At 48.6% G+C, this 25,701-nt stretch overlaps 11 non-coding genes and 2 pseudogenes across 11 annotated transcripts; all 13 read right to left on the minus strand.

The window, feature by feature from the left end:
• Positions 1 to 1,157: 1,157 nt before the first annotated feature.
• LOC142284513 (U2 spliceosomal RNA) lies at positions 1,158 to 1,348 on the minus strand. The gene has a single exon (XR_012746013.1). It is a non-coding gene; the product is annotated as a U2 spliceosomal RNA (small nuclear RNA).
• Positions 1,349 to 2,735: 1,387 nt separating this feature from the next.
• LOC142284514 (U2 spliceosomal RNA) lies at positions 2,736 to 2,926 on the minus strand. The gene has a single exon (XR_012746014.1). It is a non-coding gene; the product is annotated as a U2 spliceosomal RNA (small nuclear RNA).
• Positions 2,927 to 4,313: 1,387 nt separating this feature from the next.
• On the minus strand, positions 4,314 to 4,504 carry LOC142284515 (U2 spliceosomal RNA). The gene has a single exon (XR_012746015.1). It is a non-coding gene; the product is annotated as a U2 spliceosomal RNA (small nuclear RNA).
• Positions 4,505 to 5,891: 1,387 nt separating this feature from the next.
• LOC142284516 (U2 spliceosomal RNA) lies at positions 5,892 to 6,082 on the minus strand. The gene has a single exon (XR_012746016.1). It is a non-coding gene; the product is annotated as a U2 spliceosomal RNA (small nuclear RNA).
• A 1,387-nt stretch (positions 6,083 to 7,469) lies between these two features.
• Positions 7,470 to 7,660, minus strand: LOC142284517 (U2 spliceosomal RNA). The gene has a single exon (XR_012746017.1). It is a non-coding gene; the product is annotated as a U2 spliceosomal RNA (small nuclear RNA).
• A 1,387-nt stretch (positions 7,661 to 9,047) lies between these two features.
• On the minus strand, positions 9,048 to 9,238 carry LOC142284520 (U2 spliceosomal RNA). The gene has a single exon (XR_012746019.1). It is a non-coding gene; the product is annotated as a U2 spliceosomal RNA (small nuclear RNA).
• A 1,387-nt stretch (positions 9,239 to 10,625) lies between these two features.
• On the minus strand, positions 10,626 to 10,816 carry LOC142284521 (U2 spliceosomal RNA). The gene has a single exon (XR_012746020.1). It is a non-coding gene; the product is annotated as a U2 spliceosomal RNA (small nuclear RNA).
• Positions 10,817 to 12,203: 1,387 nt separating this feature from the next.
• LOC142284522 (U2 spliceosomal RNA) lies at positions 12,204 to 12,394 on the minus strand. The gene has a single exon (XR_012746021.1). It is a non-coding gene; the product is annotated as a U2 spliceosomal RNA (small nuclear RNA).
• A 1,387-nt stretch (positions 12,395 to 13,781) lies between these two features.
• Positions 13,782 to 13,986, minus strand: LOC142284481 (U2 spliceosomal RNA; annotated as a pseudogene).
• Positions 13,987 to 19,414: 5,428 nt separating this feature from the next.
• On the minus strand, positions 19,415 to 19,519 carry LOC142284488 (U2 spliceosomal RNA; annotated as a pseudogene).
• A 1,387-nt stretch (positions 19,520 to 20,906) lies between these two features.
• LOC142284523 (U2 spliceosomal RNA) lies at positions 20,907 to 21,097 on the minus strand. The gene has a single exon (XR_012746022.1). It is a non-coding gene; the product is annotated as a U2 spliceosomal RNA (small nuclear RNA).
• A 1,387-nt stretch (positions 21,098 to 22,484) lies between these two features.
• LOC142284524 (U2 spliceosomal RNA) lies at positions 22,485 to 22,675 on the minus strand. The gene has a single exon (XR_012746023.1). It is a non-coding gene; the product is annotated as a U2 spliceosomal RNA (small nuclear RNA).
• Positions 22,676 to 24,062: 1,387 nt separating this feature from the next.
• Positions 24,063 to 24,253, minus strand: LOC142284525 (U2 spliceosomal RNA). Its single transcript, XR_012746024.1, has one exon. It is a non-coding gene; the product is annotated as a U2 spliceosomal RNA (small nuclear RNA).
• Positions 24,254 to 25,701: the final 1,448 nt, after the last annotated feature.

Consider the following 25,701-nt stretch of genomic DNA (forward strand, 5'->3'; position numbering starts at 1 on the left):
CCTCCCCCTTGCAGTCTTTCCAATTCACGATACAAAAAGACGGACAGGACAGGTTGCCTGACTTTCCGTCACTGCCACCCTTTGCCATCCTTACCCGTAGAAAGCCCTTTCATCATCCCCAAACCCTAATCTTTTCCCTTTCCTTCCCAGCCCCCAAACCCTGCCCTCTGTACCTTTCTCACCACCCGCTTCCCTTCTCCTGTCATCCCCCTACCACCCGGGAAAAAAAGAGATTGCCCCCTCCTTCCACTAGCCCACCCTCCCACCCAAAGAACAACTTCTTCTGCGCAGCTTGTTTTCTAGGCAGCAGCGCTATTGTGATGTCATCGGGGGGCATTGTGACAAGCCGCCAGTGTTCCGTCTCTTCATGTTGTGCACAGTTCAAACGGAAAATACATCAACAGGCAGACTACAGAAAAGCTTACTATCAAAGGTTAGAGGGGGGCTTTCTCAGAGGGCTTTTTACAGTTTTTCTATTCCCAATTAGCCGTTTAAGTGTACTTATTGAAAGTAGTAATTCTTTCATAGGCCGCCCTTTCTTAGTATTTGACGTTCCTTATATTGCGGTATGAGGCTTCGCAGTAGGTTGCAAACATTCATCACCCATGACTGTCCCCAATTGAGCTCAGAAGCTCAATGTCTATCATGACCTCTCTTTTAGAATGTCCAAGAGCAAGCAAACTATTCCTCCAGGAGAGGGCGCCAACAGACTACTAAAGAGATCATCATTACTCAAAGAAAACCCCAAAAACCAATGCATGATAGGAATAAACAGGTAACTTTCTTTGGAGTGGAAGCGGAGAGATCGCACCAGATGCCAATTCTAGATGTTATCACACCTGTGGTCACTGCAGCAGCAGGTGAATCCACTTTGTCCAAAAGGGATCTATTCCATTCAATTGCAAATGATCTAGATAAGACAGAGAACTGCAGCACGGGGACATAGCCGAGTTGGTCAGGTTGAGTGGTGATGAGTTTGCTATTTGGATGAATAAAGAAAGTCAAAAGTGTGAAAGATAAAAAACAAAAGGAGGAAGTGTGAAAAGTGAATGGGCCAAATTGAGGTGCATATGAAGACGTATGCTTTCTTCCAATTCATTAAATCGGGCTAATATGAATCAGGTGAATTGAGTTCTGCTTTTGGAAACTGGGTTAAGAAGGGGTGCACCGTTCCTGGAGGTACTGCAATACCAGGTCAATGCGTGGAGTGGACAGAGCAAGCTCTTTTTCCATCTCCCTGTTCTAAAAATCCATTTAATATATGGTCCCCAGATAGGGGACGTATCAGATATTAAACTGATAAGAACAGATACTACACTTGATCTTAGCCAAAAGGCCGAGAAGCGATAACCAGAATTGGTTTGGGCCTCGAGTGGCACCCTGGCCTATGCCGGACACATCTTAGGGAGAGAGAGCGAGAGGGAGACAAACCCACGCCTACACAAGACATTTTGTCACCCAAGCCAACCCTTGAAAAGGCTGCTTTGCAGAGCCAAAACAAGAAGAATGGTGCGTTTTGCAGCCGCCGCCCACTGCAATGAATCTGAATAACTCCTCCTTTAGGGCGCAAGCAACTCCCCTCCCCCTTGCAGTCTTTCCAATTCACGATACAAAAAGACGGACAGGACAGGTTGCCTGACTTTCCGTCACTGCCACCCTTTGCCATCCTTACCCGTAGAAAGCCCTTTCATCATCCCCAAACCCTAATCTTTTCCCTTTCCTTCCCAGCCCCCAAACCCTGCCCTCTGTACCTTTCTCACCACCCGCTTCCCTTCTCCTGTCATCCCCCTACCACCCGGGAAAAAAAGAAATTGCCCCCTCCTTCCACTAGCCCACCCTCCCACCCAAAGAACAACTTCTTCTGCGCAGCTTGTTTTCTAGGCAGCAGCGCTATTGTGATGTCATCGGGGGGCATTGTGACAAGCCGCCAGTGTTCCGTCTCTTCATGTTGTGCACAGTTCAAACGGAAAATACATCAACAGGCAGACTACAGAAAAGCTTACTATCAAAGGTTAGAGGGGGGCTTTCTCAGAGGGCTTTTTACAGTTTTTCTATTCCCAATTAGCCGTTTAAGTGTACTTATTGAAAGTAGTAATTCTTTCATAGGCCGCCCTTTCTTAGTATTTGACGTTCCTTATATTGCGGTATGAGGCTTCGCAGTAGGTTGCAAACATTCATCACCCATGACTGTCCCCAATTGAGCTCAGAAGCTCAATGTCTATCATGACCTCTCTTTTAGAATGTCCAAGAGCAAGCAAACTATTCCTCCAGGAGAGGGCGCCAACAGACTACTAAAGAGATCATCATTACTCAAAGAAAACCCCAAAAACCAATGCATGATAGGAATAAACAGGTAACTTTCTTTGGAGTGGAAGCGGAGAGATCGCACCAGATGCCAATTCTAGATGTTATCACACCTGTGGTCACTGCAGCAGCAGGTGAATCCACTTTGTCCAAAAGGGATCTATTCCATTCAATTGCAAATGATCTAGATAAGACAGAGAACTGCAGCACGGGGACATAGCCGAGTTGGTCAGGTTGAGTGGTGATGAGTTTGCTATTTGGATGAATAAAGAAAGTCAAAAGTGTGAAAGATAAAAAACAAAAGGAGGAAGTGTGAAAAGTGAATGGGCCAAATTGAGGTGCATATGAAGACGTATGCTTTCTTCCAATTCATTAAATCGGGCTAATATGAATCAGGTGAATTGAGTTCTGCTTTTGGAAACTGGGTTAAGAAGGGGTGCACCGTTCCTGGAGGTACTGCAATACCAGGTCAATGCGTGGAGTGGACAGAGCAAGCTCTTTTTCCATCTCCCTGTTCTAAAAATCCATTTAATATATGGTCCCCAGATAGGGGACGTATCAGATATTAAACTGATAAGAACAGATACTACACTTGATCTTAGCCAAAAGGCCGAGAAGCGATAACCAGAATTGGTTTGGGCCTCGAGTGGCACCCTGGCCTATGCCGGACACATCTTAGGGAGAGAGAGCGAGAGGGAGACAAACCCACGCCTACACAAGACATTTTGTCACCCAAGCCAACCCTTGAAAAGGCTGCTTTGCAGAGCCAAAACAAGAAGAATGGTGCGTTTTGCAGCCGCCGCCCACTGCAATGAATCTGAATAACTCCTCCTTTAGGGCGCAAGCAACTCCCCTCCCCCTTGCAGTCTTTCCAATTCACGATACAAAAAGACGGACAGGACAGGTTGCCTGACTTTCCGTCACTGCCACCCTTTGCCATCCTTACCCGTAGAAAGCCCTTTCATCATCCCCAAACCCTAATCTTTTCCCTTTCCTTCCCAGCCCCCAAACCCTGCCCTCTGTACCTTTCTCACCACCCGCTTCCCTTCTCCTGTCATCCCCCTACCACCCGGGAAAAAAAGAGATTGCCCCCTCCTTCCACTAGCCCACCCTCCCACCCAAAGAACAACTTCTTCTGCGCAGCTTGTTTTCTAGGCAGCAGCGCTATTGTGATGTCATCGGGGGGCATTGTGACAAGCCGCCAGTGTTCCGTCTCTTCATGTTGTGCACAGTTCAAACGGAAAATACATCAACAGGCAGACTACAGAAAAGCTTACTATCAAAGGTTAGAGGGGGGCTTTCTCAGAGGGCTTTTTACAGTTTTTCTATTCCCAATTAGCCGTTTAAGTGTACTTATTGAAAGTAGTAATTCTTTCATAGGCCGCCCTTTCTTAGTATTTGACGTTCCTTATATTGCGGTATGAGGCTTCGCAGTAGGTTGCAAACATTCATCACCCATGACTGTCCCCAATTGAGCTCAGAAGCTCAATGTCTATCATGACCTCTCTTTTAGAATGTCCAAGAGCAAGCAAACTATTCCTCCAGGAGAGGGCGCCAACAGACTACTAAAGAGATCATCATTACTCAAAGAAAACCCCAAAAACCAATGCATGATAGGAATAAACAGGTAACTTTCTTTGGAGTGGAAGCGGAGAGATCGCACCAGATGCCAATTCTAGATGTTATCACACCTGTGGTCACTGCAGCAGCAGGTGAATCCACTTTGTCCAAAAGGGATCTATTCCATTCAATTGCAAATGATCTAGATAAGACAGAGAACTGCAGCACGGGGACATAGCCGAGTTGGTCAGGTTGAGTGGTGATGAGTTTGCTATTTGGATGAATAAAGAAAGTCAAAAGTGTGAAAGATAAAAAACAAAAGGAGGAAGTGTGAAAAGTGAATGGGCCAAATTGAGGTGCATATGAAGACGTATGCTTTCTTCCAATTCATTAAATCGGGCTAATATGAATCAGGTGAATTGAGTTCTGCTTTTGGAAACTGGGTTAAGAAGGGGTGCACCGTTCCTGGAGGTACTGCAATACCAGGTCAATGCGTGGAGTGGACAGAGCAAGCTCTTTTTCCATCTCCCTGTTCTAAAAATCCATTTAATATATGGTCCCCAGATAGGGGACGTATCAGATATTAAACTGATAAGAACAGATACTACACTTGATCTTAGCCAAAAGGCCGAGAAGCGATAACCAGAATTGGTTTGGGCCTCGAGTGGCACCCTGGCCTATGCCGGACACATCTTAGGGAGAGAGAGCGAGAGGGAGACAAACCCACGCCTACACAAGACATTTTGTCACCCAAGCCAACCCTTGAAAAGGCTGCTTTGCAGAGCCAAAACAAGAAGAATGGTGCGTTTTGCAGCCGCCGCCCACTGCAATGAATCTGAATAACTCCTCCTTTAGGGCGCAAGCAACTCCCCTCCCCCTTGCAGTCTTTCCAATTCACGATACAAAAAGACGGACAGGACAGGTTGCCTGACTTTCCGTCACTGCCACCCTTTGCCATCCTTACCCGTAGAAAGCCCTTTCATCATCCCCAAACCCTAATCTTTTCCCTTTCCTTCCCAGCCCCCAAACCCTGCCCTCTGTACCTTTCTCACCACCCGCTTCCCTTCTCCTGTCATCCCCCTACCACCCGGGAAAAAAAGAGATTGCCCCCTCCTTCCACTAGCCCACCCTCCCACCCAAAGAACAACTTCTTCTGCGCAGCTTGTTTTCTAGGCAGCAGCGCTATTGTGATGTCATCGGGGGGCATTGTGACAAGCCGCCAGTGTTCCGTCTCTTCATGTTGTGCACAGTTCAAACGGAAAATACATCAACAGGCAGACTACAGAAAAGCTTACTATCAAAGGTTAGAGGGGGGCTTTCTCAGAGGGCTTTTTACAGTTTTTCTATTCCCAATTAGCCGTTTAAGTGTACTTATTGAAAGTAGTAATTCTTTCATAGGCCGCCCTTTCTTAGTATTTGACGTTCCTTATATTGCGGTATGAGGCTTCGCAGTAGGTTGCAAACATTCATCACCCATGACTGTCCCCAATTGAGCTCAGAAGCTCAATGTCTATCATGACCTCTCTTTTAGAATGTCCAAGAGCAAGCAAACTATTCCTCCAGGAGAGGGCGCCAACAGACTACTAAAGAGATCATCATTACTCAAAGAAAACCCCAAAAACCAATGCATGATAGGAATAAACAGGTAACTTTCTTTGGAGTGGAAGCGGAGAGATCGCACCAGATGCCAATTCTAGATGTTATCACACCTGTGGTCACTGCAGCAGCAGGTGAATCCACTTTGTCCAAAAGGGATCTATTCCATTCAATTGCAAATGATCTAGATAAGACAGAGAACTGCAGCACGGGGACATAGCCGAGTTGGTCAGGTTGAGTGGTGATGAGTTTGCTATTTGGATGAATAAAGAAAGTCAAAAGTGTGAAAGATAAAAAACAAAAGGAGGAAGTGTGAAAAGTGAATGGGCCAAATTGAGGTGCATATGAAGACGTATGCTTTCTTCCAATTCATTAAATCGGGCTAATATGAATCAGGTGAATTGAGTTCTGCTTTTGGAAACTGGGTTAAGAAGGGGTGCACCGTTCCTGGAGGTACTGCAATACCAGGTCAATGCGTGGAGTGGACAGAGCAAGCTCTTTTTCCATCTCCCTGTTCTAAAAATCCATTTAATATATGGTCCCCAGATAGGGGACGTATCAGATATTAAACTGATAAGAACAGATACTACACTTGATCTTAGCCAAAAGGCCGAGAAGCGATAACCAGAATTGGTTTGGGCCTCGAGTGGCACCCTGGCCTATGCCGGACACATCTTAGGGAGAGAGAGCGAGAGGGAGACAAACCCACGCCTACACAAGACATTTTGTCACCCAAGCCAACCCTTGAAAAGGCTGCTTTGCAGAGCCAAAACAAGAAGAATGGTGCGTTTTGCAGCCGCCGCCCACTGCAATGAATCTGAATAACTCCTCCTTTAGGGCGCAAGCAACTCCCCTCCCCCTTGCAGTCTTTCCAATTCACGATACAAAAAGACGGACAGGACAGGTTGCCTGACTTTCCGTCACTGCCACCCTTTGCCATCCTTACCCGTAGAAAGCCCTTTCATCATCCCCAAACCCTAATCTTTTCCCTTTCCTTCCCAGCCCCCAAACCCTGCCCTCTGTACCTTTCTCACCACCCGCTTCCCTTCTCCTGTCATCCCCCTACCACCCGGGAAAAAAAGAGATTGCCCCCTCCTTCCACTAGCCCACCCTCCCACCCAAAGAACAACTTCTTCTGCGCAGCTTGTTTTCTAGGCAGCAGCGCTATTGTGATGTCATCGGGGGGCATTGTGACAAGCCGCCAGTGTTCCGTCTCTTCATGTTGTGCACAGTTCAAACGGAAAATACATCAACAGGCAGACTACAGAAAAGCTTACTATCAAAGGTTAGAGGGGGGCTTTCTCAGAGGGCTTTTTACAGTTTTTCTATTCCCAATTAGCCGTTTAAGTGTACTTATTGAAAGTAGTAATTCTTTCATAGGCCGCCCTTTCTTAGTATTTGACGTTCCTTATATTGCGGTATGAGGCTTCGCAGTAGGTTGCAAACATTCATCACCCATGACTGTCCCCAATTGAGCTCAGAAGCTCAATGTCTATCATGACCTCTCTTTTAGAATGTCCAAGAGCAAGCAAACTATTCCTCCAGGAGAGGGCGCCAACAGACTACTAAAGAGATCATCATTACTCAAAGAAAACCCCAAAAACCAATGCATGATAGGAATAAACAGGTAACTTTCTTTGGAGTGGAAGCGGAGAGATCGCACCAGATGCCAATTCTAGATGTTATCACACCTGTGGTCACTGCAGCAGCAGGTGAATCCACTTTGTCCAAAAGGGATCTATTCCATTCAATTGCAAATGATCTAGATAAGACAGAGAACTGCAGCACGGGGACATAGCCGAGTTGGTCAGGTTGAGTGGTGATGAGTTTGCTATTTGGATGAATAAAGAAAGTCAAAAGTGTGAAAGATAAAAAACAAAAGGAGGAAGTGTGAAAAGTGAATGGGCCAAATTGAGGTGCATATGAAGACGTATGCTTTCTTCCAATTCATTAAATCGGGCTAATATGAATCAGGTGAATTGAGTTCTGCTTTTGGAAACTGGGTTAAGAAGGGGTGCACCGTTCCTGGAGGTACTGCAATACCAGGTCAATGCGTGGAGTGGACAGAGCAAGCTCTTTTTCCATCTCCCTGTTCTAAAAATCCATTTAATATATGGTCCCCAGATAGGGGACGTATCAGATATTAAACTGATAAGAACAGATACTACACTTGATCTTAGCCAAAAGGCCGAGAAGCGATAACCAGAATTGGTTTGGGCCTCGAGTGGCACCCTGGCCTATGCCGGACACATCTTAGGGAGAGAGAGCGAGAGGGAGACAAACCCACGCCTACACAAGACATTTTGTCACCCAAGCCAACCCTTGAAAAGGCTGCTTTGCAGAGCCAAAACAAGAAGAATGGTGCGTTTTGCAGCCGCCGCCCACTGCAATGAATCTGAATAACTCCTCCTTTAGGGCGCAAGCAACTCCCCTCCCCCTTGCAGTCTTTCCAATTCACGATACAAAAAGACGGACAGGACAGGTTGCCTGACTTTCCGTCACTGCCACCCTTTGCCATCCTTACCCGTAGAAAGCCCTTTCATCATCCCCAAACCCTAATCTTTTCCCTTTCCTTCCCAGCCCCCAAACCCTGCCCTCTGTACCTTTCTCACCACCCGCTTCCCTTCTCCTGTCATCCCCCTACCACCCGGGAAAAAAAGAGATTGCCCCCTCCTTCCACTAGCCCACCCTCCCACCCAAAGAACAACTTCTTCTGCGCAGCTTGTTTTCTAGGCAGCAGCGCTATTGTGATGTCATCGGGGGGCATTGTGACAAGCCGCCAGTGTTCCGTCTCTTCATGTTGTGCACAGTTCAAACGGAAAATACATCAACAGGCAGACTACAGAAAAGCTTACTATCAAAGGTTAGAGGGGGGCTTTCTCAGAGGGCTTTTTACAGTTTTTCTATTCCCAATTAGCCGTTTAAGTGTACTTATTGAAAGTAGTAATTCTTTCATAGGCCGCCCTTTCTTAGTATTTGACGTTCCTTATATTGCGGTATGAGGCTTCGCAGTAGGTTGCAAACATTCATCACCCATGACTGTCCCCAATTGAGCTCAGAAGCTCAATGTCTATCATGACCTCTCTTTTAGAATGTCCAAGAGCAAGCAAACTATTCCTCCAGGAGAGGGCGCCAACAGACTACTAAAGAGATCATCATTACTCAAAGAAAACCCCAAAAACCAATGCATGATAGGAATAAACAGGTAACTTTCTTTGGAGTGGAAGCGGAGAGATCGCACCAGATGCCAATTCTAGATGTTATCACACCTGTGGTCACTGCAGCAGCAGGTGAATCCACTTTGTCCAAAAGGGATCTATTCCATTCAATTGCAAATGATCTAGATAAGACAGAGAACTGCAGCACGGGGACATAGCCGAGTTGGTCAGGTTGAGTGGTGATGAGTTTGCTATTTGGATGAATAAAGAAAGTCAAAAGTGTGAAAGATAAAAAACAAAAGGAGGAAGTGTGAAAAGTGAATGGGCCAAATTGAGGTGCATATGAAGACGTATGCTTTCTTCCAATTCATTAAATCGGGCTAATATGAATCAGGTGAATTGAGTTCTGCTTTTGGAAACTGGGTTAAGAAGGGGTGCACCGTTCCTGGAGGTACTGCAATACCAGGTCAATGCGTGGAGTGGACAGAGCAAGCTCTTTTTCCATCTCCCTGTTCTAAAAATCCATTTAATATATGGTCCCCAGATAGGGGACGTATCAGATATTAAACTGATAAGAACAGATACTACACTTGATCTTAGCCAAAAGGCCGAGAAGCGATAACCAGAATTGGTTTGGGCCTCGAGTGGCACCCTGGCCTATGCCGGACACATCTTAGGGAGAGAGAGCGAGAGGGAGACAAACCCACGCCTACACAAGACATTTTGTCACCCAAGCCAACCCTTGAAAAGGCTGCTTTGCAGAGCCAAAACAAGAAGAATGGTGCGTTTTGCAGCCGCCGCCCACTGCAATGAATCTGAATAACTCCTCCTTTAGGGCGCAAGCAACTCCCCTCCCCCTTGCAGTCTTTCCAATTCACGATACAAAAAGACGGACAGGACAGGTTGCCTGACTTTCCGTCACTGCCACCCTTTGCCATCCTTACCCGTAGAAAGCCCTTTCATCATCCCCAAACCCTAATCTTTTCCCTTTCCTTCCCAGCCCCCAAACCCTGCCCTCTGTACCTTTCTCACCACCCGCTTCCCTTCTCCTGTCATCCCCCTACCACCCGGGAAAAAAAGAGATTGCCCCCTCCTTCCACTAGCCCACCCTCCCACCCAAAGAACAACTTCTTCTGCGCAGCTTGTTTTCTAGGCAGCAGCGCTATTGTGATGTCATCGGGGGGCATTGTGACAAGCCGCCAGTGTTCCGTCTCTTCATGTTGTGCACAGTTCAAACGGAAAATACATCAACAGGCAGACTACAGAAAAGCTTACTATCAAAGGTTAGAGGGGGGCTTTCTCAGAGGGCTTTTTACAGTTTTTCTATTCCCAATTAGCCGTTTAAGTGTACTTATTGAAAGTAGTAATTCTTTCATAGGCCGCCCTTTCTTAGTATTTGACGTTCCTTATATTGCGGTATGAGGCTTCGCAGTAGGTTGCAAACATTCATCACCCATGACTGTCCCCAATTGAGCTCAGAAGCTCAATGTCTATCATGACCTCTCTTTTAGAATGTCCAAGAGCAAGCAAACTATTCCTCCAGGAGAGGGCGCCAACAGACTACTAAAGAGATCATCATTACTCAAAGAAAACCCCAAAAACCAATGCATGATAGGAATAAACAGGTAACTTTCTTTGGAGTGGAAGCGGAGAGATCGCACCAGATGCCAATTCTAGATGTTATCACACCTGTGGTCACTGCAGCAGCAGGTGAATCCACTTTGTCCAAAAGGGATCTATTCCATTCAATTGCAAATGATCTAGATAAGACAGAGAACTGCAGCACGGGGACATAGCCGAGTTGGTCAGGTTGAGTGGTGATGAGTTTGCTATTTGGATGAATAAAGAAAGTCAAAAGTGTGAAAGATAAAAAACAAAAGGAGGAAGTGTGAAAAGTGAATGGGCCAAATTGAGGTGCATATGAAGACGTATGCTTTCTTCCAATTCATTAAATCGGGCTAATATGAATCAGGTGAATTGAGTTCTGCTTTTGGAAACTGGGTTAAGAAGGGGTGCACCGTTCCTGGAGGTACTGCAATACCAGGTCAATGCGTGGAGTGGACAGAGCAAGCTCTTTTTCCATCTCCCTGTTCTAAAAATCCATTTAATATATGGTCCCCAGATAGGGGACGTATCAGATATTAAACTGATAAGAACAGATACTACACTTGATCTTAGCCAAAAGGCCGAGAAGCGATAACCAGAATTGGTTTGGGCCTCGAGTGGCACCCTGGCCTATGCCGGACACATCTTAGGGAGAGAGAGCGAGAGGGAGACAAACCCACGCCTACACAAGACATTTTGTCACCCAAGCCAACCCTTGAAAAGGCTGCTTTGCAGAGCCAAAACAAGAAGAATGGTGCGTTTTGCAGCCGCCGCCCACTGCAATGAATCTGAATAACTCCTCCTTTAGGGCGCAAGCAACTCCCCTCCCCCTTGCAGTCTTTCCAATTCACGATACAAAAAGACGGACAGGACAGGTTGCCTGACTTTCCGTCACTGCCACCCTTTGCCATCCTTACCCGTAGAAAGCCCTTTCATCATCCCCAAACCCTAATCTTTTCCCTTTCCTTCCCAGCCCCCAAACCCTGCCCTCTGTACCTTTCTCACCACCCGCTTCCCTTCTCCTGTCATCCCCCTACCACCCGGGAAAAAAAGAGATTGCCCCCTCCTTCCACTAGCCCACCCTCCCACCCAAAGAACAACTTCTTCTGCGCAGCTTGTTTTCTAGGCAGCAGCGCTATTGTGATGTCATCGGGGGGCATTGTGACAAGCCGCCAGTGTTCCGTCTCTTCATGTTGTGCACAGTTCAAACGGAAAATACATCAACAGGCAGACTACAGAAAAGCTTACTATCAAAGGTTAGAGGGGGGCTTTCTCAGAGGGCTTTTTACAGTTTTTCTATTCCCAATTAGCCGTTTAAGTGTACTTATTGAAAGTAGTAATTCTTTCATAGGCCGCCCTTTCTTAGTATTTGACGTTCCTTATATTGCGGTATGAGGCTTCGCAGTAGGTTGCAAACATTCATCACCCATGACTGTCCCCAATTGAGCTCAGAAGCTCAATGTCTATCATGACCTCTCTTTTAGAATGTCCAAGAGCAAGCAAACTATTCCTCCAGGAGAGGGCGCCAACAGACTACTAAAGAGATCATCATTACTCAAAGAAAACCCCAAAAACCAATGCATGATAGGAATAAACAGGTAACTTTCTTTGGAGTGGAAGCGGAGAGATCGCACCAGATGCCAATTCTAGATGTTATCACACCTGTGGTCACTGCAGCAGCAGGTGAATCCACTTTGTCCAAAAGGGATCTATTCCATTCAATTGCAAATGATCTAGATAAGACAGAGAACTGCAGCACGGGGACATAGCCGAGTTGGTCAGGTTGAGTGGTGATGAGTTTGCTATTTGGATGAATAAAGAAAGTCAAAAGTGTGAAAGATAAAAAACAAAAGGAGGAAGTGTGAAAAGTGAATGGGCCAAATTGAGGTGCATATGAAGACGTATGCTTTCTTCCAATTCATTAAATCGGGCTAATATGAATCAGGTGAATTGAGTTCTGCTTTTGGAAACTGGGTTAAGAAGGGGTGCACCGTTCCTGGAGGTACTGCAATACCAGGTCAATGCGTGGAGTGGACAGAGCAAGCTCTTTTTCCATCTCCCTGTTCTAAAAATCCATTTAATATATGGTCCCCAGATAGGGGACGTATCAGATATTAAACTGATAAGAACAGATACTACACTTGATCTTAGCCAAAAGGCCGAGAAGCGATAACCAGAATTGGTTTGGGCCTCGAGTGGCACCCTGGCCTATGCCGGACACATCTTAGGGAGAGAGAGCGAGAGGGAGACAAACCCACGCCTACACAAGACATTTTGTCACCCAAGCCAACCCTTGAAAAGGCTGCTTTGCAGAGCCAAAACAAGAAGAATGGTGCGTTTTGCAGCCGCCGCCCACTGCAATGAATCTGAATAACTCCTCCTTTAGGGCGCAAGCAACTCCCCTCCCCCTTGCAGTCTTTCCAATTCACGATACAAAAAGACGGACAGGACAGGTTGCCTGACTTTCCGTCACTGCCACCCTTTGCCATCCTTACCCGTAGAAAGCCCTTTCATCATCCCCAAACCCTAATCTTTTCCCTTTCCTTCCCAGCCCCCAAACCCTGCCCTCTGTACCTTTCTCACCACCCGCTTCCCTTCTCCTGTCATCCCCCTACCACCCGGGAAAAAAAGAGATTGCCCCCTCCTTCCACTAGCCCACCCTCCCACCCAAAGAACAACTTCTTCTGCGCAGCTTGTTTTCTAGGCAGCAGCGCTATTGTGATGTCATCGGGGGGCATTGTGACAAGCCGCCAGTGTTCCGTCTCTTCATGTTGTGCACAGTTCAAACGGAAAATACATCAACAGGCAGACTACAGAAAAGCTTACTATCAAAGGTTAGAGGGGGGCTTTCTCAGAGGGCTTTTTACAGTTTTTCTATTCCCAATTAGCCGTTTAAGTGTACTTATTGAAAGTAGTAATTCTTTCATAGGCCGCCCTTTCTTAGTATTTGACGTTCCTTATATTGCGGTATGAGGCTTCGCAGTAGGTTGCAAACATTCATCACCCATGACTGTCCCCAATTGAGCTCAGAAGCTCAATGTCTATCATGACCTCTCTTTTAGAATGTCCAAGAGCAAGCAAACTATTCCTCCAGGAGAGGGCGCCAACAGACTACTAAAGAGATCATCATTACTCAAAGAAAACCCCAAAAACCAATGCATGATAGGAATAAACAGGTAACTTTCTTTGGAGTGGAAGCGGAGAGATCGCACCAGATGCCAATTCTAGATGTTATCACACCTGTGGTCACTGCAGCAGCAGGTGAATCCACTTTGTCCAAAAGGGATCTATTCCATTCAATTGCAAATGATCTAGATAAGACAGAGAACTGCAGCACGGGGACATAGCCGAGTTGGTCAGGTTGAGTGGTGATGAGTTTGCTATTTGGATGAATAAAGAAAGTCAAAAGTGTGAAAGATAAAAAACAAAAGGAGGAAGTGTGAAAAGTGAATGGGCCAAATTGAGGTGCATATGAAGACGTATGCTTTCTTCCAATTCATTAAATCGGGCTAATATGAATCAGGTGAATTGAGTTCTGCTTTTGGAAACTGGGTTAAGAAGGGGTGCACCGTTCCTGGAGGTACTGCAATACCAGGTCAATGCGTGGAGTGGACAGAGCAAGCTCTTTTTCCATCTCCCTGTTCTAAAAATCCATTTAATATATGGTCCCCAGATAGGGGACGTATCAGATATTAAACTGATAAGAACAGATTTTTTGATTTAACAGCATCTTTATTATCATGCACTACTCACAAAAAGGTAACAAACCGTGTACAGTGCCGCAGCCCCGTACACACAGAAATATACAATCCTTCTTACATAGCCATAGAGTACGACGCACTAAACTATACATCACGCTCCTATGCTTATCCATAACACTCAAGCTGAAAGAAAAAGTTAGACAATAAATAACGACGAACCGGCGATTGGGGGATGGGGGTAGGGGAAAAGGGGGATAGGGTGGGGAAATCACAGGCCCGAAGCTTTATTGAAAGACGCACATAACGGGAAAAGGAGGGAGGGGGCATGGAAGAGGTCTAAACCTCCTCCTCGGCGCTGTCGTCCGGACTGTCCATGATGGAATAGTCTCTGAGCAGGCTGTGGATCAGCCTGCGGCAATCCTGGATAGACATCCTCTCCCTCTTCAAGATGAGCCGGTTCCTGGCGACCCAAATAGCGTCCTTAAAGCAGTTCATAAGGCGCCAAGCCTCCTGGATGGCTCCAACGGTGTGAGTCCCAGGGAAGAGTCCATAAAGTACGGAATGGTACGATAGGCTCCCTCTGGGGACGGAGTTCCTCAGGTCATCCTCCAGGGCAACCAACAGGCGCTGTGCGAAACGGCAGTCCCAAAAGGCGTGCAGCGATGTTTCCTCCACGAAGGGGCACCTTGGGCAGTACCGGGTTTTGCACAGGTTCCGGGCGTGCATGAATGACCGGACGGGCAGTCCGCCCTGTATCGCCATCCATGACAAGTCCTTGTGCCCGTTGGTCAATCCAGCCGATGACACGTTTGTCCAAACAGTCTCCAGTGTGTCGTGATGAAGTCCTGGAATGTTCTCCATTTCGTCCTTGGCTCTGATGAGTTTGTGGATAGTCTTTGGCTTCCACAAATCAGGCTTGAGTCCCTCCAGTTGGTGTTCCCTCACAAACCGAACCACGTCTCCGTAGAACCATGGCGCCGTCCAGTTGTAGGGGAAGGAGCTGTCCCACTTGTCCCAGCCTAACCGTCTCCAAAGGGGGAGCAGGAAGAAGCGAGACATGGACCCACCCGCGGAACCTCTCTTGACTCGCAGAGTTCGGCGAACGCAGTCACATACGAAGGAGGATCGCAGGAGGGTGGGGATATCGGGTACGCCCTTCCCACCCTTGCGAGGATCCTTGTACATGATGCTCCGCTTTACTCTGTCCATCTTGGATCCCCAGACAAAACGAAACACCGTCCTGGTAATGGCCCTGCACACGGTGGCAAGGGGGGGCCAGGCCTGGGCCGTGTACTGCAGCACGGGCAGTACCTCGTTACGCAGGACCAGTGCTTTGCCCTCACAGGTGAGGCGTCTGAGGCTCCACAGACCGATCCGTTGGGTGATCTTGGTCAAGCGTTCCTCCCAGGACTTGAGGGCTGCTCCTTCCTTCCCGAACCAGACTCCAAGAACCTTGATGAAATCCGGCTGGATGCTGAAAGGGAAGGGGGCGGAAGAGGCCGGCTGCCAGTCCCCGAAGAGCATGGCTTCCGACTTCCCGCAGTTGACTTTGGCTCCCGAAGCCCGTCCGAAGGTCTCACAGGTCTGGACGAGGGTGTCGACTGAGCGCCGGTCCGCGCAGAAGACGGTCACGTCGTCCATGTAGAGCGAGCACTTGACCTCGAAGCGTTCTGGTCCTGGTGCGGTGATCCCTCTGATCTCTCCATTCCGCCGGATAGCCTCTGCAAAGAGTTCTATAACACAAACAAAAAGAAGAGGTGACAGAGGACAGCCTTGTCTGACCCCTGAGAGGACCGGGAAGGGGTCAGTCTTCCAGCCGTTTACCAACACCGAGCTGTGAATATCAAAATACATTAGTTGGACATACAAACAAAACATGTTACCCAAACCTAACCTGTGCAGAGCTTTGCCCAGGAACTCATGGGAAACACGGTCGAAGGCCTTTTCCTGATCCAACGAGATCAGGGCTGCGTGCACCCGGCGGGCTTTGATGTACTCGACCGTGTCCCGCATGAGAGCCAGGCTGTCTGCGATGCGACGTCCGGGGATGCCGCAAGTCTGATCCGGGTGGATGATCCGTCCGATAACCGTCTTCAGTCTCGTTGCCATCGTCTTGGCCAGGATCTTGTAGTCGACATTCAGAAGGGTGATGGGACGCCAATTCTTCAGGTCGCACCTCTCTCCTTTACGCTTGTACAGGATCGTGACCATTCCTTCCCTCAGAGATGGAGGCATTCTGCCCTCCACCACCATCTCCTCATACAGCCCTAACAGGTCCGGACAGATTAGGTCTCCCAGCGCTACATAGAGCTCTGCTGGGAGGCCGTCACTGCCCGGTGTCCTGCCAGAACTAAAGGATTTGGCGGCCGAGAGCAGCTCGTCCACCGTCAGAGGAACGTCCATGGCCGCCGCGTCTGCAGGGTCAAGATGGTTAGTGATACCTGACAGGAACTTATCGGCGGCCTCGGGGTCAGTAGTCTTGCGGGCGTAGAGTTCGCTGTAGAAGTCGCTGACGACCTTCATCACATTCTCTTTCCCGCGTCGTATGCTTCCACTCTCGTCTCGTAGTTCATTCATGGGCGTGTGACCGGCGTGGAGTTTCCTGAAAAAGAACGAGTTACATTTCTCACCCTTCTCCAGGTTCTCCACTTTGGAACGGAAGACAATTCGCTCGGACTCCTCCTCGAAGTGCCTTTTCAGGCTCCTCTTAGTCTCCTCCAGCTCCTCTCTCACGTCCCAGCCGCATCGAAGAAGGTCCTGCAGGGAACGCAGCTCACGCTGGAGTCTCCTGAAGTCCCTCCTCTTCAGACACGCCTGTTGTTGACTCTTTGCCTGAAAGAAGAAACGGAACTCGAGTTTAACGTATTCCCACCAGTCAGAAACAGACTGGAAGCCCGCCTTGTAGGCCCGCCACGTGGAGTAGGCAGCTCTAAGCTCCTCCAGAATCTCACCCTTTTCCAGCAGAGAGCAGTTCAGCTTCCAGGAGCCCGGGCCAATGGGGAAGCCATGGCCCAGCACACCTTGAAAGTGAATGGCTCTGTGGTCAGAGAAGAAGCAGGGGACCATCGAGTGCCCACTCCGCCCAACCGCCCGAGAGGTAAACACAAAGTCAATCCTGGAACGCAGCGAGCCATCGGATCGGCACCATGAATAGTTCACGGATCCGTGTCCGATGGAGCCAACAACGTCCACAAGAGAGGCTTCGGTCACCATCTCAATGAGCAGTTTGGATGTGACGTCCAACTTGGCAGCCGTTCCAGAACTGCGTCCATCCTCCTCAATTGGGCAGTTGAAATCCCCGGCCATCACTACCGTCCTGGCGGTAGCGAGCTGAGGGCGCAGGGCTTGGAGGAGCTCCAGTCGATCGCTCTTCACAGGAGAAGCATACACATTGATGAACCTGACAGGTTCTCCCGCCCAGGTGCCATCCACGAGCAGTAACCTGCCGCAGACGATTTCCTGAACAGAGTCCAATGTGAAGGCGCTTCCCCTGATCAGCACGGCGACCCCCGCGGACCTACAGTCGCCCCCGCCAGACCAGTAGGATGGGCCATGGGTCCACTCCCTGGCCAGATGGTTGAAGGACCTAGAGGAGGGAAGGGAGCATTCCTGCAGGAAAAATACATCACTAGACTGAGTGTTAAGGAACGCAAAAATTGTCTGACGTCGGAACTTGTCTCTGATGCTCCTAACATTAATGGAAAAGATGTTAATGTTAGCAGTCATTGGAGGAAAGAGAAAGTTAGAGCAGGCGGTGTGCCTTAGTTACCACTCCGGTCGGGCGGTTCTTCCTCTTTGGCACCTGCTGGTAAGGGTATCTCCAGCAGACCCTCTTCTTCTAGCTGCTCGAGCAGGGATGGTGCCTCAGTGGCTTCCGACTCCTCCATTTCTTCTTCGGCCACAAGGGACTCCACCATCTGCTCCAACACGTCCGGTTCTGGGAGGAGGCCATCCTCCTCTTCCTGGGGTGGATTGGGGTCCACAATGAACAGCTTGGAAGGTTCTGCGACAGGACTATCTTCCACCTTCCTTTTCCTTTGGCCTGTACCTGAGGAGACAAGAGCTGGAAAATCCTCCTCGGTGAAAAGTGCAAGAGTGCTGAGGCCCTCTGCTCTCATGGTCTGGGGAGGGAGAGTGGGCTTTGGGGGGGGGGTGAGGAGACCAACTGAGGAGTAGGGAAATGAGGTGGAGGTAGTGGAATCCTCAGTAGGGTTGGCCGGGGGGGGAGGGGTTTGGACAGGGGTGACAGGGGGGGGGACCAGGGAGGGGGCAACAGTTTTCTTACCCTTCTTTTCCCTGGACTCCGTGGCTGCTGGGGCATCGGCTGGAGCCACGGTCGCCGGGTTCTTGGCCGCCTTGTCCTTGGCCTCTGTGGCCTTGGTCGTAGCTGCCTTGGTCGACGAAGCTGTGACTACCCGATACTGGGTCGCCGCGGCAACCCTTGCCCAGGATTTCTCCCGCTGTGGGCAGTCCTTGTAAAGGTGGTCCGCCTGTCCACATAGGTTGCAAGTCTTCTTCTTTGGGCAGTCCTTGGAGCTGTGTCCTGTCACCCGGCAAACCCTGCAGGCGTCCTCCTTGCAGGTCTTCATCGAATGCCCTTTCCCGCCACATTTCCTGCAGTTGTGTGGCATGTCCGGGTAGTAGATGAGACCAAAGGAGTTTCCCAGAGAGAATGTCGGGGGCAGGTGCTGGAGACCATCCTCGGATGCTGGTTCCCTGTAGAGTCGAACGGTTACTGACCACTTACCCGTCCAGAATCCGTTGCCGTTAAGGATGTGGGATGGCTCCCTCACCACTGTGCAGAGACGTCCCAGGAACGTGGAGATGTCTCTTCCTGGGGTGTGCGGGTTCCGCATGGAGACCGTGATCCTCTTCTCATCCCTCTGTATAGGACAGGATCCTAAAAAAGAATGAAAAGGGGAGTCCGGCATCGCTGCGTTCATCGCCTCCCAGTATCTCCTGCAGGCATTCACCGTGGCAAAGGTTACCAGAAAAATGCCAGTCATGAAGGTCTGGACACTCAGGGTTTCCGCCCTGGAGAAGCCCTGATCCAGAATCATCTTCTTGCAGAACACGTCGCTGGACATGTCCGGCAACCTACCATCCACCGCCTTTAGCTTCAGGGCGACCGTCTGCCGCATCCAAGGCTCCAGGGTTGGAGCCTTTTCAGGCGGCGTCCGGGCTCCCTCCGGCTGGCTGGCGTCGGAGGTAGGGGCCTCTTGGGCCGAAGAAGCCTCTGGATGAGCCTTCCTGGAGGTCCCTGGGTCCTGAGCCTTCTTGGCTGCCTTCTCTGGCTTGCTTGCCATGGCTGGTTCCTGCTTGAGTTCCCGGAGCTGGATCTTGGATTCTTCTCCGGGTGTCTTCTCCCGCTGTGTTCCTCCTCGAAGTTCCTCTGGTCTCCCCAAGTCTTCTCCGAGCCTTCGTCTTCTTGCTTCTTTCTGCCAAGCTCTTCTTCCGTCCGATCTCCCTCTTCCGGTCTCGGCTGGGCTTTGGAGCTCGTCTCCCTGATCGTATCTCGTCAAGTGTAGCTAGCTCAGTTTGTTCTGATAAGAACAGATACTACACTTGATCTTAGCCAAAAGGCCGAGAAGCGATAACCAGAATTGGTTTGGGCCTCGAGTGGCACCCTGGCCTATGCCGGACACATCTTAGGGAGAGAGAGCGAGAGGGAGACAAACCCACGCCTACACAAGACATTTTGTCACCCAAGCCAACCCTTGAAAAGGCTGCTTTGCAGAGCCAAAACAAGAAGAATGGTGCGTTTTGCAGCCGCCGCCCACTGCAATGAATCTGAATAACTCCTCCTTTAGGGCGCAAGCAACTCCCCTCCCCCTTGCAGTCTTTCCAATTCACGATACAAAAAGACGGACAGGACAGGTTGCCTGACTTTCCGTCACTGCCACCCTTTGCCATCCTTACCCGTAGAAAGCCCTTTCATCATCCCCAAACCCTAATCTTTTCCCTTTCCTTCCCAGCCCCCAAACCCTGCCCTCTGTACCTTTCTCACCACCCGCTTCCCTTCTCCTGTCATCCCCCTACCACCCGGGAAAAAAAGAGATTGCCCCCTCCTTCCACTAGCCCACCCTCCCACCCAAAGAACAACTTCTTCTGCGCAGCTTGTTTTCTAGGCAGCAGCGCTATTGTGATGTCATCGGGGGGCATTGTGACAAGCCGCCAGTGTTCCGTCTCTTCATGTTGTGCACAGTTCAAACGGAAAATACATCAACAGGCAGACTACAGAAAAGCTTACTATCAAAGGTTAGAGGGGGGCTTTCTCAGAGGGCTTTTTACAGTTTTTCTATTCCCAATTAGCCGTTTAAGTGTACTTATTGAAAGTAGTAATTCTTTCATAGGCCGCCCTTTCTTAGTATTTGACGTTCCTTATATTGCGGTATGAGGCTTCGCAGTAGGTTGCAAACATTCATCACCCATGACTGTCCCCAATTGAGCTCAGAAGCTCAATGTCTATCATGACCTCTCTTTTAGAATGTCCAAGAGCAAGCAAACTATTCCTCCAGGAGAGGGCGCCAACAGACTACTAAAGAGATCATCATTACTCAAAGAAAACCCCAAAAACCAATGCATGATAGGAATAAACAGGTAACTTTCTTTGGAGTGGAAGCGGAGAGATCGCACCAGATGCCAATTCTAGATGTTATCACACCTGTGGTCACTGCAGCAGCAGGTGAATCCACTTTGTCCAAAAGGGATCTATTCCATTCAATTGCAAATGATCTAGATAAGACAGAGAACTGCAGCACGGGGACATAGCCGAGTTGGTCAGGTTGAGTGGTGATGAGTTTGCTATTTGGATGAATAAAGAAAGTCAAAAGTGTGAAAGATAAAAAACAAAAGGAGGAAGTGTGAAAAGTGAATGGGCCAAATTGAGGTGCATATGAAGACGTATGCTTTCTTCCAATTCATTAAATCGGGCTAATATGAATCAGGTGAATTGAGTTCTGCTTTTGGAAACTGGGTTAAGAAGGGGTGCACCGTTCCTGGAGGTACTGCAATACCAGGTCAATGCGTGGAGTGGACAGAGCAAGCTCTTTTTCCATCTCCCTGTTCTAAAAATCCATTTAATATATGGTCCCCAGATAGGGGACGTATCAGATATTAAACTGATAAGAACAGATACTACACTTGATCTTAGCCAAAAGGCCGAGAAGCGATAACCAGAATTGGTTTGGGCCTCGAGTGGCACCCTGGCCTATGCCGGACACATCTTAGGGAGAGAGAGCGAGAGGGAGACAAACCCACGCCTACACAAGACATTTTGTCACCCAAGCCAACCCTTGAAAAGGCTGCTTTGCAGAGCCAAAACAAGAAGAATGGTGCGTTTTGCAGCCGCCGCCCACTGCAATGAATCTGAATAACTCCTCCTTTAGGGCGCAAGCAACTCCCCTCCCCCTTGCAGTCTTTCCAATTCACGATACAAAAAGACGGACAGGACAGGTTGCCTGACTTTCCGTCACTGCCACCCTTTGCCATCCTTACCCGTAGAAAGCCCTTTCATCATCCCCAAACCCTAATCTTTTCCCTTTCCTTCCCAGCCCCCAAACCCTGCCCTCTGTACCTTTCTCACCACCCGCTTCCCTTCTCCTGTCATCCCCCTACCACCCGGGAAAAAAAGAGATTGCCCCCTCCTTCCACTAGCCCACCCTCCCACCCAAAGAACAACTTCTTCTGCGCAGCTTGTTTTCTAGGCAGCAGCGCTATTGTGATGTCATCGGGGGGCATTGTGACAAGCCGCCAGTGTTCCGTCTCTTCATGTTGTGCACAGTTCAAACGGAAAATACATCAACAGGCAGACTACAGAAAAGCTTACTATCAAAGGTTAGAGGGGGGCTTTCTCAGAGGGCTTTTTACAGTTTTTCTATTCCCAATTAGCCGTTTAAGTGTACTTATTGAAAGTAGTAATTCTTTCATAGGCCGCCCTTTCTTAGTATTTGACGTTCCTTATATTGCGGTATGAGGCTTCGCAGTAGGTTGCAAACATTCATCACCCATGACTGTCCCCAATTGAGCTCAGAAGCTCAATGTCTATCATGACCTCTCTTTTAGAATGTCCAAGAGCAAGCAAACTATTCCTCCAGGAGAGGGCGCCAACAGACTACTAAAGAGATCATCATTACTCAAAGAAAACCCCAAAAACCAATGCATGATAGGAATAAACAGGTAACTTTCTTTGGAGTGGAAGCGGAGAGATCGCACCAGATGCCAATTCTAGATGTTATCACACCTGTGGTCACTGCAGCAGCAGGTGAATCCACTTTGTCCAAAAGGGATCTATTCCATTCAATTGCAAATGATCTAGATAAGACAGAGAACTGCAGCACGGGGACATAGCCGAGTTGGTCAGGTTGAGTGGTGATGAGTTTGCTATTTGGATGAATAAAGAAAGTCAAAAGTGTGAAAGATAAAAAACAAAAGGAGGAAGTGTGAAAAGTGAATGGGCCAAATTGAGGTGCATATGAAGACGTATGCTTTCTTCCAATTCATTAAATCGGGCTAATATGAATCAGGTGAATTGAGTTCTGCTTTTGGAAACTGGGTTAAGAAGGGGTGCACCGTTCCTGGAGGTACTGCAATACCAGGTCAATGCGTGGAGTGGACAGAGCAAGCTCTTTTTCCATCTCCCTGTTCTAAAAATCCATTTAATATATGGTCCCCAGATAGGGGACGTATCAGATATTAAACTGATAAGAACAGATACTACACTTGATCTTAGCCAAAAGGCCGAGAAGCGATAACCAGAATTGGTTTGGGCCTCGAGTGGCACCCTGGCCTATGCCGGACACATCTTAGGGAGAGAGAGCGAGAGGGAGACAAACCCACGCCTACACAAGACATTTTGTCACCCAAGCCAACCCTTGAAAAGGCTGCTTTGCAGAGCCAAAACAAGAAGAATGGTGCGTTTTGCAGCCGCCGCCCACTGCAATGAATCTGAATAACTCCTCCTTTAGGGCGCAAGCAACTCCCCTCCCCCTTGCAGTCTTTCCAATTCACGATACAAAAAGACGGACAGGACAGGTTGCCTGACTTTCCGTCACTGCCACCCTTTGCCATCCTTACCCGTAGAAAGCCCTTTCATCATCCCCAAACCCTAATCTTTTCCCTTTCCTTCCCAGCCCCCAAACCCTGCCCTCTGTACCTTTCTCACCACCCGCTTCCCTTCTCCTGTCATCCCCCTACCACCCGGGAAAAAAAGAGATTGCCCCCTCCTTCCACTAGCCCACCCTCCCACCCAAAGAACAACTTCTTCTGCGCAGCTTGTTTTCTAGGCAGCAGCGCTATTGTGATGTCATCGGGGGGCATTGTGACAAGCCGCCAGTGTTCCGTCTCTTCATGTTGTGCACAGTTCAAACGGAAAATACATCAACAGGCAGACTACAGAAAAGCTTACTATCAAAGGTTAGAGGGGGGCTTTCTCAGAGGGCTTTTTACAGTTTTTCTATTCCCAATTAGCCGTTTAAGTGTACTTATTGAAAGTAGTAATTCTTTCATAGGCCGCCCTTTCTTAGTATTTGACGTTCCTTATATTGCGGTATGAGGCTTCGCAGTAGGTTGCAAACATTCATCACCCATGACTGTCCCCAATTGAGCTCAGAAGCTCAATGTCTATCATGACCTCTCTTTTAGAATGTCCAAGAGCAAGCAAACTATTCCTCCAGGAGAGGGCGCCAACAGACTACTAAAGAGATCATCATTACTCAAAGAAAACCCCAAAAACCAATGCATGATAGGAATAAACAGGTAACTTTCTTTGGAGTGGAAGCGGAGAGATCGCACCAGATGCCAATTCTAGATGTTATCACACCTGTGGTCACTGCAGCAGCAGGTGAATCCACTTTGTCCAAAAGGGATCTATTCCATTCAATTGCAAATGATCTAGATAAGACAGAGAACTGCAGCACGGGGACATAGCCGAGTTGGTCAGGTTGAGTGGTGATGAGTTTGCTATTTGGATGAATAAAGAAAGTCAAAAGTGTGAAAGATAAAAAACAAAAGGAGGAAGTGTGAAAAGTGAATGGGCCAAATTGAGGTGCATATGAAGACGTATGCTTTCTTCCAATTCATTAAATCGGGCTAATATGAATCAGGTGAATTGAGTTCTGCTTTTGGAAACTGGGTTAAGAAGGGGTGCACCGTTCCTGGAGGTACTGCAATACCAGGTCAATGCGTGGAGTGGACAGAGCAAGCTCTTTTTCCATCTCCCTGTTCTAAAAATCCATTTAATATATGGTCCCCAGATAGGGGACGTATCAGATATTAAACTGATAAGAACAGATACTACACTTGATCTTAGCCAAAAGGCCGAGAAGCGATAACCAGAATTGGTTTGGGCCTCGAGTGGCACCCTGGCCTATGCCGGACACATCTTAGGGAGAGAGAGCGAGAGGGAGACAAACCCACGCCTACACAAGACATTTTGTCACCCAAGCCAACCCTTGAAAAGGCTGCTTTGCAGAGCCAAAACAAGAAGAATGGTGCGTTTTGCAGCCGCCGCCCACTGCAATGAATCTGAATAACTCCTCCTTTAGGGCGCAAGCAACTCCCCTCCCCCTTGCAGTCTTTCCAATTCACGATACAAAAAGACGGACAGGACAGGTTGCCTGACTTTCCGTCACTGCCACCCTTTGCCATCCTTACCCGTAGAAAGCCCTTTCATCATCCCCAAACCCTAATCTTTTCCCTTTCCTTCCCAGCCCCCAAACCCTGCCCTCTGTACCTTTCTCACCACCCGCTTCCCTTCTCCTGTCATCCCCCTACCACCCGGGAAAAAAAGAGATTGCCCCCTCCTTCCACTAGCCCACCCTCCCACCCAAAGAACAACTTCTTCTGCGCAGCTTGTTTTCTAGGCAGCAGCGCTATTGTGATGTCATCGGGGGGCATTGTGACAAGCCGCCAGTGTTCCGTCTCTTCATGTTGTGCACAGTTCAAACGGAAAATACATCAACAGGCAGACTACAGAAAAGCTTACTGTGAGGTAAATCCGGAGATATGACGATAAATCATGACATTCAAGTCATGTCAGGAAGCCCTCTCCTGGTGTCACTACCCCCTTCCCTTCACACAACTGGTTTAGCAACAAATCCATGGCCATGTCCTGTGATATGGAAATTAGGTGGCTTTAGGACAATGGATACAGGATGACTCCCTGCCGTCACCCTGTAGTAGGAGCTGCTAGCTAGTTAGCAAGGCTATGGAAATAGCCAGACAGAACGACTCCAGTAAAAAATGGTTCATATCTCGCAAGCCATATCTCCGATAAATATGGCAACCATAACAATGGTGTCTCCGCATGTGGACGATGCTGGCACACCCTTTTTATGGAAGTAGGACATTGGGAAACACACCAAACGTGATATCAGCCATATGGGAACTCGTAGACAGGTCATGAGTCCCCTCGTTCTGCAGCTAAATTCATAACTGTCACAATGAGAGCATTGGCGTCCGCCTACGACGCTCCCAGGCAAAGTTATGGCCAAAATCCCCTTTTCTGGATAATTCTGATCCATGCAGGGGGAGTGGCAGTGCTTCCCTGTGAGGTCACTAAGGTAGGAGGAGACCTGGATTTGCCCAGGTTGATAACCCTACTTCGGCCATTTTCCAGCGTTCTTCTGCTCGGGGGCCTGGTTGGGAAAGACCTGTGAGGAAGAATCCTAGAAACCTGGTCTACAGCGCCCCCCTGTGGCCAGACGCAACAAGGTAACTGCTGGAACTGTGTATGCCTGTTTGTAACCCATGCTTTGATTGTAACTGTACTCTGACAT

Source organism: Anomaloglossus baeobatrachus, unplaced genomic scaffold (assembly GCF_048569485.1).
Source record: "Anomaloglossus baeobatrachus isolate aAnoBae1 unplaced genomic scaffold, aAnoBae1.hap1 Scaffold_571, whole genome shotgun sequence".
NCBI lineage: Eukaryota > Metazoa > Chordata > Amphibia > Anura > Aromobatidae > Anomaloglossus > Anomaloglossus baeobatrachus.